This window comes from Empidonax traillii, unplaced genomic scaffold, assembly GCF_003031625.1.
Source record: "Empidonax traillii isolate 1590-97213 ecotype Southwest subspecies unplaced genomic scaffold, ASM303162v1 scaffold443:size705114, whole genome shotgun sequence".
NCBI lineage: Eukaryota > Metazoa > Chordata > Aves > Passeriformes > Tyrannidae > Empidonax > Empidonax traillii.
The window spans coordinates 360,564-380,872 of NW_020955636.1; the positions used below are offsets into that span (position 1 = coordinate 360,564).

The following is a 20,309-nucleotide window of genomic DNA, read 5'->3' on the forward strand; positions in this document are numbered from 1 at the left end:
CTGAGAGTAATTAGATCCATGGCTGTAATAAAGGATTTTCTTAGAAGAAGCCATTGCTTGTAATGCAAAGGTGAACCTTACAGCAAAGCTTAGGATTGTTATTACACTAGAAATAATAGGGTGATGGCAGATCTTCATACAGGAATGAAAGAATCACGATAATTACTGGTCCCTATCCAAGGACAATCATGAAGAATTTGGGGAATTAGCACCCTCTTCAAGGAAAAAGTCACTGGCTGCCCTGGGATGATGTGGATTTTATATACGGTTCTTTTGTTACTAAGATTACACAAACTCCCCAGACTTGCCTTTGCAAAAATATTAAAAGATTTTAAATGGACTTTACTCTAGAGAGACAGAATCCCAAATGCTGTTACACAAATAAAGTGATGAATGGGATGCCTATATATCATTTATTTCCTCTTGGAATTGGTGACCTTCCATCAGTCAGTAGTCTCCTTCACACTCCCTCACTTGTGAATTATAAGTTAATCAAGAGTACAATGGAAACAATGCATCCATAGCCTGCTCGCTGCATTCATTTCTCTCCTCAGGGTGGATTACAGATGTTAAAGTTGTAATGAGCTTTCTTTTTAGTCCAGTTTTGACCTCAATTCTGACTTTACCAGCAAAAATTTCTCATGCGAGTTCATGCAGTACGTATTTGAAGAATACACCACGACATGGAAACAGTGATTGTGAAGTCTAAAAATGAGTATCTCCTTAATTGCTCTATTTTAGAAGAGTAGTTACATGGAAAATAATTTAAACAGAAAATGCTATTTCACATTTATTAGTACGTGAGTATTTTATCATATCTCTGTTTTACAGAGATTGAGCCTAGTCTGGGGAACTTCTCCTTGAAGGGGATGCAAGGCATCAATTGGAAGTATTTATTTTCAAAACATACAGATGCACAATAGCAGTGAATGGAATACCAGGAAAAATTATTCTCTTACAGTTGATAACACTAGTGGTAACAATGAAGGAATTATTCTCATTATAAAGAAACGTTGATCTGAAAGGTAAAGAGAGATGGTAATTAATTTCCTTTAATAGTCACACTGGGATCTCCTGTAGTGTGCTGTCTGATGTTAATAATATATTTTCCCCCCTATAATTAATGTTCATGCTCTGTTCCTGGGGGACTCTTCTCCACTATCCTCAGCATTGTCATTACTTAAGCACGCACAAGCAACCTCAGCACTTTGGTTGCTGCAATAGCTAATCCAAGCACTGCATCCCTTGCCTGTATCTTCTCTGTCATGGGTGGCAAATGCCATCACTGGAACATACAGCCTCAGGAGAGCTGCGGAATTATGAGGTATTTGTCCCATTTTGGAGGAATGTGAAGTTGTCAGGAAAACCGCACAACAACAGAGAGAGAGAGAGCCCCCTTTGCCTGTCCTGCTTTCAGAGGCCTGTCATTCACGGCTGTGGACCTCATGGAGATGTTGCTCCTCCTCCTTGCCATCACAAGGCTGTGTCAGGGCAGGATGAGCAAGGAAGCCCTTGGATTTCAGAGCAGCCTGTGGCTCCTGTGCCAACCATCAAGGGCACAGGAAGAGAGTGAAGCCAGGACAGAAGCAGCATCACCTTGGTTCCTTCTGGGTGTTCGTGTCTGGGGTAAAAGCCTATTTGAAACAGTGTTCTGTGCACCGGAGACCAAGCAACATTTGAATTACTCTAAGATCCTCTGATTAAGCCAAGTGGATGCTCCTTAGTTGCAAATAAATGCAGACGTGACTCTTCTCAGAAAGAAACAAATCTGAGAGATGACTTGTTCTTAACAGAAAAAGCAGAAGAGTAAAAAAGTTCAAGAAAGAATAGGAAACTAAGTGCTTTGACACTGTACCACTTCCCCACACCTCCTCTGGATTTTACACTTGTTTAATTTCAGGTTCCTGCAGGACAAAGGTGCCACAGAAGCAATTATTCTCCCTTTACCCCTAAATTTTCCTTAGCCTGCTATGCAATGCTAACGTGCATTCATCACACTTCAGAAGATTAGGGAGAATTACTCTCAACAGACATGTCAGGAAAGAGAGAACACAACAAAGAGCTCGAATACATCCATTCTGTTTCTGTAGGATAGCAGAGATACACACAGGAACACAGTATTGTATTAAGACCTAAACTCAAGTCACACAAATGCAAAGGTTCTCTGTTTGATTTTGTGGTGTTGGGTTCTTTTTGTTGTTGTTGTTTGTTTTTGTTTTAAGAAATAATGTTATCTGAACAATTGGATAAAATATTTCCAAACCAAAATGTTTCCAGAAGTGCTTCATTTCCCTCTTCTCTATCCACCATGGCTGCCACCACTGCCCAGTCCAAATGAGCATTCCCACACCAGCTAAGTCTAGCCTTACTGTCACTATCCAGCTCTTCACGTGCGCACAAAGAGGTTGCCCTTTGCTCCCACACAGGAACTTTTCACATGGGCATTACTAAAATGAGGACACCTACATGACAGCACACACCTATGACAGCACCTTTTAGAGCTGAGAAATGAGCTTGGTAACTGGCACTCTGCCTCCTTGCTTGAATGTGCGCTTTTCAAATTGCAAGAGCTTTTTCTGGAGCAGTAGAGAAAGCTAAAGAAACCCTGAGACTCACTTTCTCCATCTCCTCCCTCTGACCTTCCTAACCCTCATTTTTTTTACCCTCGTTTTTCTGGCTCTTGGCACAAGGAGGAGTAAACAAGTGAAAAGACAGAAGCAACACTGTGTTCACAAACTTTCCTCCCTAATTTCATACTTAGTTTACACCTGTGGTCCTGAGTCAAGGATATCACACTGACTTCTGCTAATAGTGTAGACTAATCAGAGATTCAAATCTTATTTTAATGTCTGTAAATATAAAACGTAACAGATTTTGCCTTTTTTCTTTTTCCCCCATTGGGGGAAAACTGAAATATCTCCAGTTTCACTTTAGAACTAATTTTTATTTACTTCTTTATGAATAAAAACTCTATTATGCCAAATTTTGTTAGCCCATATGGACTTCTGCCAGATTTATCTCTGAGAAAAAGGAAAAAAAATCCCAGCTTGTGAAAGCCATCAAAAACGCCCAATATAAAAGACAGAGATGTAATGCACGCAAAGTACTTATTGACATTTCTTGCCAGTTGACATATCTCTCAAGCAGTAAAATTACTAAGTAAATAACGAGAAAGATGGAAATTCAGAGTACCACTACTACTGAGCCATTAACAAGAGGGTTTCATAAGATTCAAAGATGCGATGTAAGCAGAATTAAGGCTATAATACACAAAGCCATACAGCACGAACTCTTATTCCTAGAAGAAATGTTTAAAAAATAAACATCCACATGCATGACATAGCTAACAGTATAGTGACTTCATAGTAATTCAACTGGAAGTATTTTTTTTGTACAGAAAATATTCAGAAGGGTGACATTTCAGCACTTATTTTAAACACTGCATTTCTCTGCTTATTCTGACAAATGATATTTCTCAAATACATTCAATTCAAGCTTTTTCCAAGTTTTCCAGCCTTGTCTTTCCTACTTTGTATTGGGGGGAAAGAAAAAAAGAGGAGGAGGGAATGGAGAGTAGAGATAAATGTTTTTATTGAAGGTTTCAGTAACTATTTCCAGATCCTCACATATCTAGGCCTCACACATTTAGAGGTGAGTGTCAAGTGTTATTTATAAAATAAGAATTAAGAAGACTGCTGAACAGGTGATAGCATTTTCTATCTGAAAAATGGCATGTTTTAAAAAACCACACTTGGGACACTGGTTATATGGCAAACTGGAATACATCTTCTCTTTACTGTAATAATCCAGATTTGCAGATCTTTTCAGTAAAAAGTAACTACCGGGAAGATACTTATATATTCCAGAATTTCTTATCAGAAGGGTCTCATCTGCACATTAACTCATAGCTACTTGCAGGCAGTGTCCACAGGTGTTTTCCACAATAAAAACTCCAAAATGACCTATTGCTTCTCCCTTCCGTGCTGGGTGATCATTACCTTGAGACTCTGACCCAGTAAATGATGCAGGCATGACATGAACCGCCCACACAGGTTTCCCATTCTGTCAGATCAGCAAGGGATGGTGGTTCGTGCCCTTCCATCAGAAAGCTTTTGTGGGCCTTCTCCCTCAAAGTGGTGGGAGATGCCAAGGTGCCAACAGATCTGTAATTTACAGTAAGAGAGCCAAGATAAAGCCATAGAGTGATGCTGCTTCACCCCTGACCTCCCTGGCATGACTGGAGACCTGTGAGCGCTCGATCCCAGGTTTCTGGCAAGAACATGGTCCTGCCAAGTGAAAGCAGCACTGCAGCTCTGAATACTGCTCTTAAACAAACTGAGGAAAATAAAACCTTTACATTACCACTTACATTGAGAATGCAACCTTCTCTGAAGAAGTGATATCACAGTGTTGTTTAAAATACATAGTGGTAGTGTTGTGTGAGCTACATGCTGTTCTCCCATCCACAGGGAAGCCCATGTCTTGAGATACACACGTGCTGCTTTTATCAAAGGTTTGCTTCTAATTAGGGAGTAACTGAAGACCTCTTTAACACCTGCACTATGGATTTAATATGCTAATGTGTAAACCTGTCTTAAATATCTAATCCCAAATATGTTTTACTTTCTTTCTCAGTACTCTTAAGTAGTTAGTTCTGCTAATTTAACTCCATCAGGTTGAAAGGCATTAAATGAAATGTCTAGAAGGAATTAATTTAAGTGCTTATCAAAGACTGGTAATATCAGTTTTCACTGGTAAGTAAAATGAATGTATGTGAACTGGAATCAGATACATTGATTCCACTCTATTGTGAAAACATAGCTTGGAGATAATCATAAGTACTATGATTATTCACCCAGGAAAATGTGCATCATCCTAGTGGAACTGCTCTCATGACCTTGACTAAACTAACTGCACTACAGCTTTCTCAAAAGCAGTGGCAAAATACCAACAATAGCATGACATAGATGACTGTTTCTTGAGATGTCCATTTTACAGTGAGGCACTGAGAAAAGCAATCTTTATCTACAAATATTTCTTCACTTGTATGCGCAGTTACTGCTGTACTTCTACATAAAGAAAACCAGAAAATAACACTGTTCAGGGCCTGTGCTTGGGCTATAGTTAAAAGGGAAACTAAAATGCACCTCGCACTGGCATTTTCAAAGGACAAGTCTGATACCATAACAGAGCTTGTTTCTGCTGCTGAGCTGCTTCCCAAAGCATCATTTTGCCTTAGGGGTTAATAGCTCAAAGACAGCTCAGGCCATTCTCCATGGTCCCTCATACAGGTTTAGCAATGGCATCAGCTGGTGTCTAACTCTGGAAAAGCTGGAGCTGAGTATTTCTGGCTGGTTCCTCCAGACTACAAGGCTGTGTTTTGATCTATGTTGATCTTTATTAATTCTGGAGATTTGACTTGCTCAAGTTTCTTACTGGTTTGGCTAGAGCTGAGGCTGGGGCTAAGGACTGATGGAGACAAAAAGCAGGTGCTATTGCTGGGAAGACCAAAGCTAATAGAAGTTCAAAAGAGCATAAATGCAGTAAAGCATGACCAGCTGTAAGGCTGGGTAGGAATAATGTACTTTAGTTTATGTTAGCGTGGAGTTTAATGGCTTGGAGTAGAACTAAAGTTTGGACCCAAAGAACCGAGTTAATTACTGAATCTCACGGGGCTTAGCTGATGATCCAGCTAAAGACAATAGCAAAACCTTGCCACAGGCCTCCCTATGCAAACACAAGGCTGTGCCTTAACCTAGGCTAACACGTCAGCTTCTTCATTGCTCCACCCTTGTGCAACATAAACTTCCAAATTCAATTTTCATCCATTGGAAGCCTTTATGCTGATACATAGAATTTTTTGAGGGCTATTATTAGTTTACTGAAATGAAAGTGCTGTTGATACAAAAAGCTTTGATATAAAACCAGGACAAAGTGACCTGAACACAAGTATGGCTTCACAGTCTTGCCAAATATACACATTCTGCCAAGGCCTATCCTGCACCGGCTGTGTGCGTGTAGAAGCTAACAAGGAATCACATGCAGGTAGTTTGCAAATAATACCTTTAAAGGCAGCAGGCCCACACGAAGAAAGCTTAAAGAGGACCCATTTCTTGAGACCTTGTCTCTCCTGCTGAAAAGAACAGTGTCTGGTCAGTGACCTGTTCCTTCTGAGTAAATGAGAAAGCAGGATCATCAATCAGCGATTTGAGGAATCAAGCAGCTTACACCTTTGTGTGCTTTGTTACGTTTATATGTGATGTGCTCATTATCAAAGCTTTTTAGGGTTCTTGCCTGTCGTCTGCCATTGTCTCAATTACATTATAAACAAACCCTCTGGCTGGAACATCACAGATGCTGGGGCAAACCCTTTCTTTTCTTGGGTCCTGCACAAGTCTCCATGTTGCAGTGGGAGTGACTTTGAGCAGTGCTGGACTGTGATGAGATGGACTGTGCACAAACGCCAGCAGAGCAACTGGCTTAGGTGTAACTCAGATATGGGCTGCTAGAGTATAGCAAAGAATGAGGGTTAGCGCTAGAGCTAGATTTAAAGCATAGGGTACTGGGCAGCATTGGTTTCAGGAGTGTTAACTGCACTGACCCTGCAAGTTTAGTGTGGCTGGATGATGGCAGCTGGTGTGGAGGCTGAAGAGATGTTAGTTATTTGTTCTATGAGAAAAGGCATGTGAAATTCTTTTTATGTGCCAGTTGGGTTTAGAGATGAGACTGAGAGAGTTTCGTATCTCCCTGGCTCTGTAGGGCTGGAACAAGGCCTGGAGAAGAATGAGCCAATGACTGTGGATTAACTGTGGCTCTAAATCTGGGGTCCTTGAGTTTCTCTCCTAACCCCAAATGAAAATTCATCTTCCCTAAGCTCCTTGGGGGAATCTGCTGCCATCATACCTCCCTGGGCCTTAGACAATCCAAAAATTAAAGTTTTCAGATCCTCTTTCCCCTAAGCCCAACCAAAATGAAGACCTCAGAAGAGGTTCCAAGCCCTCACTACAGCCCAGTAGTTCCTGCTAGCTGTCCCAGAAGACTAAGCAGCTCACTCCTGTCTGATTTTAACTGTAATCACCAAGCTAAGCCTAATTCTGTCGTTAAGTATCACTTGAGACAGGTCCTAACAGTTAAAAGAGCACACTTAAGCTGTTTGACTCTTGACTTAGCCGCTGCTCCCCTCACAGATGTTGTAGGATTCAGCAGCAAACTCAATAGCCCATCCCCAAACCCCCACTTCATGTATACCTCCCAGGCCTCCTTACCTGTTCTGCATGAACCCTCATGGGGCCAAAATTTAACTCAGAGCATTTGGTCCTGTCAGAAGTCACTTCATACCAGCTTTCTGGTCTTGTGCAATCCAGCAATATTTCTCCTTGTTGAGTATTTCCACATCTAAAATATAACCACACCTCTTACCTCTAACACTGTGTAATAGTTGCCAAATATCTCCTTCTTTTCCTCCACAGCTGGCTGTCAGCCTCTGCAACTACAGCTCTGAGAGCTGGACTTCAGCTAGCAATAAACCCAGGTTTTCCTCTCATCATCTAGTATTGAAATGATCCCAGTGTTCTCTTGTAGTAATAAACTGAATTCTCCTGCTCCTGTGACTGCTAGCAATAACCTGAATGTTCATCTTAATTTACTCTACCTCAGGGCCAAGCAGAAGCAGCTGATCTACATTGAGTAAAGGCCTGAGAGTAGCTTTGAGCATGGTATTCCTTACTGACTTGGGTTTACGTTACCATTACCATTTGGGTCCAGGGCATTATGTTCACTGATGGGTGCTGTAAGACATGCATGGTGAGGGTATTACAGTCTCAGCTGGGTGGGGGCCATTTAGAGCACCAACCAGGTGTGCCCATAGTCAGAAGAGAAAAGACTGAAGAGCTAAATTTACTACTATGTCTTGCAAGTTGTTCTGTTCCAGGATGACAGACTGTTATCTGGATATGGCTAAGCTTATCAGAATATTAAGGAGTTTTTCAACATTTTTATAGAGAACCTTTCTCTCCCTTCTCTACAAAAATATCAAGTAAATGGTTTTTTGACAGTTTTTCACTTACTGGAGAATTCCTTTGAAAAAGCCCTGGCTCATAGTCTTTATGGCAAGGTGGCTGCCTGACTGCACTGCCATAAAGCAGTACTGCTCCACTCCAGGAGGCTCCTACTGAGGGAGGTTCCCTGTCGGTCCTACACTGACATTCCCCCACTCCCCTCAGCCTCCCTTATCATAAAGTAGGTGTTCCAACCAAAGTCTGAGGGTCTGGATAGCCACCTTTATAACTTGCTTGAGCTCTGTCTCCACACTAACAAGTTTTCTAGAAGTGAGCTGGATACTTTCAGAAGTGTAAAGATGGGGAAAGCACAAAGGCAATCTTCCTGCCTTGGGGCTGTGCAGGAATTCCCTGGCCAAGACATCTGAAACAGAGAGCAGCCTGTCTGCAGGTCAGTAAAACATCTTCTGTTCTAACTGTTGTATTGCACATAGGACTGAAACTTCTGGGTTTGAAGAAGCTGTATTTTTCTGGCACGTTCCTAGGAAAGTAGATTCTCAGTTTGCTGCCAGGTAGGAACGAATATTTGAATTTTTAAGAGTACCAAGTGGCATATTAGCAAGTGTAAATGCATCCAAAAAAAAATGAAGGAAGACTATATTTCTGCTTCTGATTCACTGTTCTGTGCCAAATAACACTTTCTCAGTCACCTTTTCTCCCTCAAAAAGAACAGGTTGTGACAGATTGAAGTCTTCGCCCCTGCTATGTCAAGAGCCTTTGTGTGACAATTACAACATCATTTTTGTTTTATAATCAGCTGAAAACAGTTCAAAACAGCACATTACCTCACACATGAAATAGCATTACTTTACGTGACAGGGACTGGAATTTGGCAGGAGCATTTCCACATTTGCAGTCTGCTTTTTTCTCTCTCAACTTGATGCAGAGTAACTTGAGTTTTGAAGTCAGTCAGGCTTATCTGGAGGAGTGACTCATCTAGGGCAAGCAGAGTAGCCAGCTCCTGCTTGCTCTGAAATGTTAAGGAGCGGAGGAGGAGAAAAATTACAAATTCATGATGAGGAGGACCTCAGACCTTCCGGATAAAACCTGTGATATTTATCAGCAGCTCTGTGAGCAGCAAACTCTGTGCTCAGTGGGCAGTTTCTTTATCCCCTCGCTTTCCATGGCGACTGCCTTTCTCTCCTGTTGCACCAAGCTCACGTGCCACATGTAAGGCTGGCCTCAGAAATTTCAAAGAGGAGCCAGCTGGCTGTCTGAGAGTGCTTAGATCTGTGTATCCTACTGATGTAATCAGCAGCACCACGTCTTCTAGCTTTTTTATTTTGTACATCTCTAGAATAGCAATTAGCCAAGAGCTGGTCTAAATGCTGTGCTCAGAGTGATTTTGGCTTTCCCTGACGATTCGCTTTTTCACATCATCTATTAGACCTATGAAAATAATACAGCATTTCTCTCTCATTTGTGATTTCTCTTTTTGTGGCCAGAGGAGACAAAGTACGCAGTCACTGCACAAAAACCTCTCCAGAACAACCACTACTACAATACCTCATGCCAAAACTGCTACCACAATGAATTCAAGAAACTTGGCCCTTAGCCCATCCACCTTTCCCTATCTATGAGCAGTTCCTACTTTTCTCCTTTATTGGTTGCTTTTTCTTTTAAAATGTTTATTTTTTAAACCCAAAACCAACTCACTTCAGGTGTGAGCCATTTAATCCTCCACTGCATCCAGATTCAAACGGAAGCATTTGCAGATACCAGAAGAAATTTTGTGAGCAGTGCAACTGATACCAGCTGATTCCCTACTGGTTTCTGCCGGAAAGCTCTTGTGTAGGTTATCTGGTGTCTGCAAGAACAGGTATCTATTGTCCCAAAAGTTGAAGAAATTCAGCAATTTTGAGATCTTTAACTTCCTCTCAAACTTGACGAATTGGCCAGCAGGTTCATATGACAGACAGGTCTGCACACAACACCACAAACAAAATGACCAAATAATCCTTATTTCCCAAAGAAAATCATTGCTATATCAATACCCAAACCAGACAGGTTGCAAGGATTGAATCCTGTAAGGATTAGCAAAGCAGTAAGGTACAGGTAGGAGCGTCTAACTTTTATAACTTTTCTTAATCACAATCTGGATTGTGATTCATCTCACCTAATGTCAGGTCTTTACCATAGAGATGGTGGCATCCATGGAAACTGTCAGAACTGCCTCTGTAGAGTAACAGGAACTCTTAGAACACAAGTAACCTTATTTTAAGAGAGTTATCAAAAGCAAACAAATACTTTTTGCTTGAGATGTGCCAGCTAACAGTAAAGGTTTAGGCTAACCACCTTCTTCCTTCTCTAGTTCCCCAGGATCTCAGAAGAACCCATTACTCCTGTTCACATGCACTTTTCATTGCCTTTCTTAACGAATCAAATTCCTCTTCTTCCTTCTTTCAGGCCTCAGACTCTTCACCTGGGCTAGCAAGCCTTCTCTTCCCCTCCAAAACTGTACCAGGACAACCATCGCTGATCAGCAGGTCAAGAGAGGTGAGCCTGTCCTTCTACTCCACTCTGGTGAAACCCCACCAGAGGGAACTACTGTGTCAAGGCCTGGGGCCCCCAACATAAGAAGGATGGACCTGCTGGAGTGAGTCAAGACGAGGCCATGAAGACGATCAGAGGGATGAAGACTTAGAGAGTTGGAGTTATTCGGCCTGGAGAAGAGAAGGCTCCAGGGAGACCTTACAGCACCTTCCAATGACAAGAGGGTGGGACTTTTCACAAGGGCATGAAGTGATGGGACAAGCAGGAATGGCTTTAAACTGAAAGAAGGTAGGTTTAGATTAGACATTCAAAAGAAATTCTTTACTGTGAGGGTGGTGAGGCACTGGAACGGGTTGCCTAGAGAAGTTGTGGATACCCCATCCCTGAAAGTGTTCAAGGTCAATTTGGATGGTGCTTTGAGCAGCCTGGTCTAGTGGAAGGTATCCCTGCTCATGGTGAGGGGTTGGAACTAGATGATTCTGAAGGTCCATTCCAGCCAAAACCAGTCTATGATTCTACAGTCTGAAGGAAAAGAAAGAAAATTTTGTCTTATTTAAAAACCCCTTAATTTGTTTTTACATTTGTTTTTACCCATTATTTTATTATTCTTTCAGACATATGGCCTGGCATTTAGCTTGTTCTCTGCTTGGATGGCCCTACCACACACAGGGAGAAAAATAATGCATTAAACACTCAGGACCAGAACTGCAGAAGCACAAGGTGGGGGACTCTGGAGTAAAGAAGTCTCTGAAATCACTTTGAGTTCACCCTTCAAAAATTATCAGGCTGTCAGAATGAGCATGTCCCTTTGACATTTCCTGTGTTTTAAAAATCTAACCAGAGAGCATTAGCATTCTACTGCTGTATATTTACAGTATAAACTAAAAATGAGAACAGTGAGTGCATCTCAGAAGTGGTGGTCCTTCCTTTAGATACTTGATATTCTATACAGCTAAGTGCTGCCTTAAGACTGATGGAAACTATGTAGGATGATTTACAGTCTATTTAGAGGTAAAAAAGTGCATTTAATACTTTCATTTCCTTGTCCTATTCTAATTTTTTTTCATATCCAGGCTGGATTCCAGGAAAAATGAAAGTCTTGCAGATATGTTTATTGATCTTTGCATTGTGATTTAATAATGTGCATCAGCTGGTACTTACTTGTACATTTAAAAAACCCAGTAAGGAAAGATGTTTGGGCCATATTCTAAAATAAGTATATGCTTTAAACATGCTATTAGATTGTAGTGCTTTTTCCCCTCAATTTTCTAGATTTTTCTTCTTCCTTTCCTGGAGTTTTGAGTCCTTTGGGGCATATCATAAAGTCCTTACTCAGACAAAACTACTTTTATATTTACTTTGTTTAGGTTGAAAACTGCATGAGGCAGTAATATCCTCAAGACAAGTATTTTCTCATTATTTAGGTCAGCAAAGTTAAATTGTTTTTTGACACAGTAACTATTGAATAAAATAATATTAAGGTCACCAGTCCTTTTCTGGCAAGAGTTTTCCTAAAAATCAATGGATGGCTCCAGATTAGTTGTCACAGTGTTTATACAGATTTTATGAATGATGGCTCACATGCACTCAATTTTTTGTACTGCTTGTGTTTAAAAAATACAGTCTCAATCCTGCATGGAGACCACCCTTGTGGTTTCCACCTTCTCACTGATTCTGTTCAGACAATCAAGCACTTTGGAAGTGACATTTTCATTTATTATTTTCCTTTTTGCACTTTTTCCTTTGAATTTCCCCTTGTGTTTGCTTTTCCCCCCATATTTATGCCTTCATCTTAGGACCTTGAGCAACTGGGCTGCTGGCCTACTCCAGTGTCCAGAAAATAAACTAGACGTGTTCAGCATTTGAGCATTACCACACCCTGTGACATTTCACATCATTTTTTCTAATTGTAATTTCAATGGTCCTGTAAATACTGATGAAATTTATAACATGCCAGGAGGGCACTCTCAAATGAAGCTGTTTTCTTGTGTATTAAAGAGCGGTCACAGAACATTAACTGTGACACATCAACAAAATGGACTGAGAGTTTAACACAAGTTTGAGGACCTAGAGTTGGAAGTGAGTGCCCTTTCTCCTAGGAGAGCTACTTTATTATTCCATATGTAATTTCGGTTCATTCCTTGGGTCTACTTGTAAGACGCAATCACTGTGACTAAGGAGGTCAGAATCAGCCCTGTTGACAAAAGATTATTTTAACACTTAAGGTTTCCTTTGTGCCGCTTTTGCTTTGACTAGTGAGCACTTCATCAGGTGAGTCATCCCCTTTCACTGGGACTAAGCTTCCACAGCTTGATCTTTTAGGATTTATGGCCCTGCATGTGTATACCCCATTAGGCTACACCACTAAAGTGAAGGACATGCTTTGGAATAATGAGGCATTCACCGTGAGCAAGGAATATGAGACTGGGGCTAGAAACACACTGTGAGCATTTTGGCAAAGGAGATAACTCTCTGAAAAGTAATCTGAGGTGGGTAATTTTCTCTAGAAGTCACAACCCAGAGGGAAAGACTTGTTGCATAGATCCATAAGGGACTGGGACTTTATATTCCTGTCTTAGAAATGGCTCTAAGCACAGCTCACAGTAAGGCACTAAAGTAGCAGAGGAAGGTAGGGTTTCAAGCCTCTCTTCTACCCTGCACTTCCTTGGGAATATGGATTTCGCTTGCTTGGTGAACAAGCACTTCAAGCTCTGCATCTTAAATGCTCAAGGCCATGAAGAGTGGGCCAGTCAAGGGGCTTACAGCCACCAAACAGAGGAGGTCAATCATCCTGCTTTTCCCATGCCACTCATCCTTACTGTGTTCCTCGTGTGAGCTGGCTCAATTCTCTAATTCAGCAAAAAACACAGCCATCCTTTCTTTTTTTTCTTTTATTTTCTGATGTAGAAAGCTGACAGGACTTCAGCTTTACTGAAGTGAATGTACATTTTAATGTAACTGTATTATATCCCTTATCATCCTGTAGCATAATGTTTACACATACCCAGCCCTACTACCCCATTTCATATCAATCCCTCTGAAATTCTGTTAGCGTGTTTAGTCTTCTTTTCAAGGCAGAATTGCAGGAAAACACCTTAAGGCCTGGATCAGAAGATATCACACAGACACAGCGACCTTCAAGCCTGTGAGAAACTCTAAGGACTGTACGTGCTGCGAAGAAGATGAAGATGACAAAGAAAGGGTCCCAAACGCCCCCAGACCTGGAACAGGTTGTCCAGAGAAGTTGTGGCTGCCCTGTCCCTGGAACAGTTGAAGGCCAGGCTGGATGGGGCTTTGCTCAGCCTGGTCTAGTGGATGGTGTCCACGTCCTCTCTGCCCATGACAAAGAGGTTGGCACTAGATGACCTTTAAGGTCCCTTTCAACCCAAAATGTTCTGTGATTCTATGATTTTAGGTTGCAAAACCAACTTAAACTAAATACCTATCAAACCAAAAATAAAATAATCAATTTTATTTCTTGTCAAGTCTTCCTTTCATCTCACACTACGAACTAAAGAAATGCTGGAGTTTTTCTCTCGGACTTTGAGCACCGCATTACTATGACAACAACGTATTTACTGTAGCTGTAATAGATGGACTTCAGATGTTAACTGGATCCCTCAAAAGTCCACAGGGGAGCTTTTGGTCTCCGTATACCAGGATAAATGAAAGAATGACTCTCTTCTGAAGAGCTATCTAACAGGTAACTTAGATTTGCTTTCAATTTCTGCCTGCTGTTTCACCCAAGTCCACTGCCTTCCATCAGTTTAAATCTACTGACTATTTTAATTATATGGAAAACCAGGTCAAACTTTTATTCACCACTTTGCCTTGCTTTTTGCTGACTGAAGCCAGTAATCTGGCAAGCTAATGCATCAATCTGACAGGATGTGACGTATGGACACCACAAAGGCTTTTATTGTTACTGTTTATATTATTCTACTTTCCAGAGCTTTCCAGCCTTGCACAGCAGAAATGTGTAAAGCTTTCTTCTTAAACAGCTCACAACTAAAGGATGCTATTTTCCATACTTATAGGACTGAAGCATGAAAATATGTGATAGAAAAAAGACCTATTACTCTCCTGAAGACATTGATGCATGAGAGCAATCAAGTCACTTCAACAATAAATATAACTTCAAACTTAAGCACAAGTGTTAATACCTTGTTGAATCAAAGGCATAATACAAAACAGCACATGCAATTCCAGCTCAGCAAGCAAGACTACAGCAAGATTCTTAAAGTTTCTTTAGCTTTAGGAGTATCCAAAGAGACAATGAAAGCTCTTTTGCATAAGGTTTTGTAGAGAGAGTAAATTATAAATATACATTAAAAATTTCATTACTGCTTGTCAATCTGTTTCTAAAAGATGTAATTAGAAGATCAAATAACTAGTTAGAAAGTCTGTTTGATCTCAAGAGTTTGTTTACATCCTGACAATTTTGAAATAATTTGTATCAGAAAGAACAGTTGAAGCTTTGTATAGTTATACAACAGGTATTTTCTAAGATATAAAAATGGTGCACAGTTCTTTAAAATGAAAATTTTACCACTAAAGTAGTCATAAAAATGATTAGCTATTAGTAAAAAGAAACTTTAATAATCTATTTAAACCAGATAGAGTTTTTAATTTAATATCTCAAAAAGCAGATTTAATCATACCAGAACAAGTGTCATAGCAGCAGAAACACATGAAAACAATCAAGAAAGTTTGCAGGAAATATGGATTTTACTCAGGGCTAGCCTCATCAGGAGCTCCCTGTGCTCTTGCCTTTTCTAGGGAGTGGTCTGGGGACAGCACCTGCCAGGAAGCCTTGCGTGGTTTTCCAGTTTCAAGAACCTTTCTCAGTTACACAGAACATTTCCACTATCAAACCACTTGGGCTGAAATTCTGCTGTCTGGTGTCTGCCTGGAAATTTTAATTATTCCTGTTTTCAGCCAAAAGATTTAAGAAGTAGAGAAGATACATTCCTGAGAAAAGATAGTCTTTCCTTTGCAGGTATGTGGGCTTCCTGCAACATGCATGTCCCCATTTAAAATCTTCCTGGATTTGCCAATATTTAATAAAACTGAAGCTTTTACCCTACTACATGGAGAGTAATGTTGTCATTTCAGAATTAGTTTGGACCAGGATATGCTAGGCATTGCTGGCACAGAAGTGGTCGCATCTGATCCTAGTGTAAGCACTAAACCATTAAGTACTGAATAATAACAAATATGCAGAAAGTGAGTAAATCAAAATTACACAGGCAGACTTAATCATACCATTTCCTCATTTCTGAGCGCTCAACTTTTCATCCACAGCAGTTAGCATTTAATGCAGTTTCTGTGCGTGACTTTGCTAGATTTTTCAAAAAAACCCCAGAAAACCAAACTACTTAGCATTTTTGTGACATCTCTGAAATATCAGCAGCCTTCCAGTCACTTCAGCTAACAACCTGTGTCAGCTGGAGTGGTCACTGGGTCCCGCTGTAGGCAGGGACAATGGGCAGCAGTGAGAGGTAGGGATAAGATGCTCTCCTGCTGCACTTTCAGGCAGCAGAGGAGCACCACGTTTACAAGCACCAGGATGCTCTCCCAGATACTCACATGAGCCAGTTGTCCCTGCCTGTCCCACCTGACCTCCAGCCTGATGCCTCTTTCTCCTTTTTGATGCCTCAGACTCCTCACTTCAGTTCCACACTTCAGATGAGAATGTCCTCACCTCTGTTTCTGGCTTTACAAGTCCCAGCTACTTCCCAAGAAACTCTGAGGATCACCCCATTTCCCAACCCCACTTTCAGACTTTTTACAGCCTGAAGTCCTGCTTGGTTTTTCCTCCATTCTCCTTCTCCCATGTTGCCATCATGATCTCCCTGTTCCAGGCTCAGCTCCATGCCCACTCCCTTCATGACACCCTCTTTTTCCAGTTGTCCACATCACCCCTCCTTATCCAAGCTTGTATTAGGAGCTTCTTTTCCATCTCTTCTTTTTCCTCATTGCCATGGATTACAGCTCAAATTTGCTTGTCTCCCTTGCTCCTCATATGCTGTCCATGTTCCTTATCCTACTGGTCATCACTTCTGACTCCACCCGCTCTTGGTGTTCCCTCTCCTGCTGGCCATTTTTCACCCCACTCACTATCTCCTTGCCTGACCTGTACAACTTCCTTCACTCAATCTCAGCTTTGCTTCTATTTCTTCACTCACCAGTTCCCCTCAAGGAAAATCCCAATCCCACTTCTCATCCAGAATTGGAAAAAGTTCAGCAGTCACTGTAAAGTGGCTTAAACCCACACTGGTTCCAAAGGAGATCCTGTTTTCCTCCTTCAAGTCCCTCTCACCCCTGCACCCTATGTGGCTGCACAATACACGAGCTTAGGAAAATGCAACAGCTGAAAATTAACCCATCCACACAAAGAAAAGGTTAAATTTCAGCAAGATCAGCTACCTGCTATGGCATATTGATGAGTGTCCAGAGTTGGGATTAAGGCAAAATCATGCTTTGCACCAGCAGCAAAGTCTTACACGGATGTGATGGTTTGACCTGGATGCCAGATGCCACTCTATCACTCCTCTCCTCAGCTGAACAGTGGAGAGAAAATATAATAAAAGTCTCATGAGTTGAGAGTGAGGAGAGATCACTCCCCATTTGCTGTAACAGGCAAAACAGACTGAACTTGGGGAAATTAACTGAACTTACTGGTAATCAAATCAGAGTAGGATACTAACAAGCAAAACAAATCCTAAAAACACCGTCCCCATGCTCCTCCCTTCTTCCTGGGCTAAACTTTATTCCAAATTCTCTACCTTCTACCCGCCAGTGGCGCAGGGAGACATGGAACAGGGGCTGTGGTCAGTTCATCACATGTTGTTTCTTCCACTGCTTTCTTCGCAGGGAGAGGAGTCCTTCCCCTGCTCCAGCATGGGTTTCTTCCACAGGAGATAGTTTGTGGAGGACTCTAATATGAACCCTCTCTATGGGCTACAGTTCTCCACAAACCACTCCAGCGTAGGTTCTTTTTCCACAGAGTGAAGTCCTTCAGGATCACACTGCTCCAGTGTGGGTCCCCTGTAGGGCCACAAGTCCTGCCAGCAAATCTGCTCCAGTGTGGGCTCCTCTCTCCATGGAGCCACAGGTCCTGCCAAGGAGCCTGCTCCAGTGCAGGTTTCCCACAGGGTCACAGCCTCCTTTGGGCATCCATCTGCTCCAGCGTGGGGTCCTCCACAGGACACAGGTGAGCATCTACTCCCCTATTGACCTCCATGGGTTGCAGGGGCCCAGTTGCCTTACCACAGTTTCCACCACAGGCTACAGAGGAATCTTAGATTGGGTGCCTGGAGCCCTTCCTCCTCCTCCTTCTCCACTGACCTTGGTGTTTGTGCAGTTGTTTCTCTCATCTATTTTCACTCCTCTCTTCTCTGGCCACAATTATTTTGGCCCATAGCTTTTTTTACCTTCTTAAATGTGTTATCCCAGAATCATATTGCTGCTGATGGGCTCGGTCTTGGCTAGCAGCAGGTCTGTCCTGGAGCTGGCTGGCATTGGTTCTGTCAGACATGGGGGATGCTTCCGGCACCTTCTCAGAGAAGCCAATCCTATAGCCCCCAGTCTTACCAGAACCATGCCACACAAACCCAATACAGTGCACTAAAGCAGTCTTGCAACTATGGCTTTAGCAAAAATGGGTAAGACTTGAGGAAGAGATGAGGAATCAGTCTTAAATGGAAGAATACACTGTGGGTACAGTGCTGCCTGAGCTCATGCCAGGAACATCTCACAACTCCCCAGTTATTGCTTTGTTCTTTAAGACAGTTGTCTTGCAAGAGGTGCCATGCTTTGGCAGAGTGAGAGGAGTTTCACATCAAACAAACTCTCCAAAAGAACATGGTAGAGTACCTGGGAAACAAGACTATAGAGAAACACCGAAAAAGTTATTAACTCAAGAATAAAAGGTAAAAAAAAAATGCTGGCCTGAAGTGAGAACTTCCTATGTTATAATACCTGAAAAACAGGCAACTTCCACAGTAGTCACACTTCTGGTCAAAGTGCAAGAAGCAATGCAACAATTAAGGCTATTCATCAGAGGAAGTTCTGGAACCCAGTATCTGTATTCTATTTAGGTGTAGTCTGTATTTCAAATCTTGGGAGACACTGTCAGTACAGAATGTGGAAGAACCTTCAATGAACCCCATGTTGGAAACATCTTTCTGCCAACTCTAAAAGACGGTCCTGAAAAATCTTTTTGCTGGGATGGCCTATTCTGTTCAGGGAAACAGTTTAGTTCTGCCAGTAAGGTAACTACACAACACATATCTGGTAGAGAAAGTTACCACCATGCCCTTACATGTGCTCTTGTCAGCAAAGACCTTCAAGCACAGACAAGGCCTGGCTCACCAAAATGACCTTCCTGCAGAAGCATTCCTGATCTCGCTCTGCAATGCCTTTCTCTTTCCTTCTCTTTGCTGCAAAACATTGATCTAGATTCATAATTTAGATACTCAAAAGAGGCAAAAAAGGTTACATCAGTGCCTGACTTAGTTTACGTTTTGCACATAAAACTGTGAACCAACATTCTTCACAAATGAAGTAGCTAGAAGGAGCCAAAAGGTTTGTGTATGTGTTCACTGCTGACAAATACTTCTATTAATTTCAGAAACTTCCGTGGCTGATGCAATGCGAGGAATCCTCAAGAGGACTTAGCATACAGCACCACCTTCGCTTACTGTCAGATAGCCAAAAGTATTCTGCAAAAGAACGCTGTTCTCTTTTTGGGGTGCCAGATGGGTGAATCTTAAAACTGCCAAACATGAGGCCGCAGAGCCCTAATTATAAACGTACTTCAGATCATCCAAGCCATATGCAGAGTAATTCAAAATAAGGAAAAATAGGAGAACGAATGGGTGGATGAAAGTAAAAAGTCCAGGCCTGCTCCTCTTCTTGAGACCATACAGACAAAAAGCTGCCTCCCAGAAGAACAAGGCCCCTTTGTAGCATGTTGATTTTCAGCCGGTACATCCTACTTCACAGCTGCTGTGCTACCATGATGACTGCTCCCTTTCCTTCTAACCCAACCTCACTCTATACATGAGTCAGACTGGAAACCTATTCAGCCTCTAAATATGTGCTTAAGTCTTTCCATATTCAGGAAAGAAACTCATATGAAATGTAATGAAAAGCATGTGCCTAATTGTTTACCTGAATAAAGCCGCTCTACCGAATCTGTGCTAAAATGTCAAGTGCATGTCAGGAAAACTCAGGATCTTCAGCAATGCTCCCGTTTGCAGAGCCTCTGCCATGAGAAATGCTGCGTCCCCAAGGGGAAAAAAGTTTTTCCTGGAGAGCAGCCCAGAACAAAAGGAACCATCAGATCAAAGATAAGTCTTACCTCCCTCGCTACAGCCCTCACTTCCCCAAACAACAGATCAAGGTGGAAGAGGGCTAAATAAAGGAAAAAAAAAAAATTTTTTTCTAACAGAGAAATGAGAGGTTCCCCCAACTCCCACTTTGTTTCTCCAAGGAATACAGCTAGGAGCAGGCTGTTGCTTGCTTGGAAACTCATAGACTGCGAGATAGGAAGTCGCAGAGTGCCAGTGACAAGAAGTTATTTATTGACATCTCCTGACTCCAAGCCATTTCACAGCCTGGCAGTGTGCAGGAGGGTGTTCAGATTCACCACAGCAGGCTGACCTTTCTGCTTCCACAGACAGAATGGTCTCCAGTGCCTGTGATTCAAGATGCCATGGATACTTTTGTTCGTTGGCTATCATTCATTAGATT

At 41.8% G+C, this 20,309-nt stretch overlaps 1 protein-coding gene across 3 annotated transcripts in view; it reads right to left on the minus strand.

The window, feature by feature from the left end:
* The window catches only part of NPAS2 (neuronal PAS domain protein 2), a 101,966-nt gene that overhangs the window by 70,602 nt on the left and 11,055 nt on the right, over positions 1-20,309 (minus strand). For 2 of the 3 annotated variants that reach the window (XM_027894818.1, XM_027894819.1), the window contains exon 2: positions 19,728-19,865. The exons of the other annotated variant lie outside the window; for it this stretch is intronic. The gene's annotated coding sequence lies outside the window, so the exon portion shown is untranslated. The remainder of the gene's footprint in view (positions 1-19,727; positions 19,866-20,309) is intronic. 3 annotated transcript variants of the gene reach the window in all.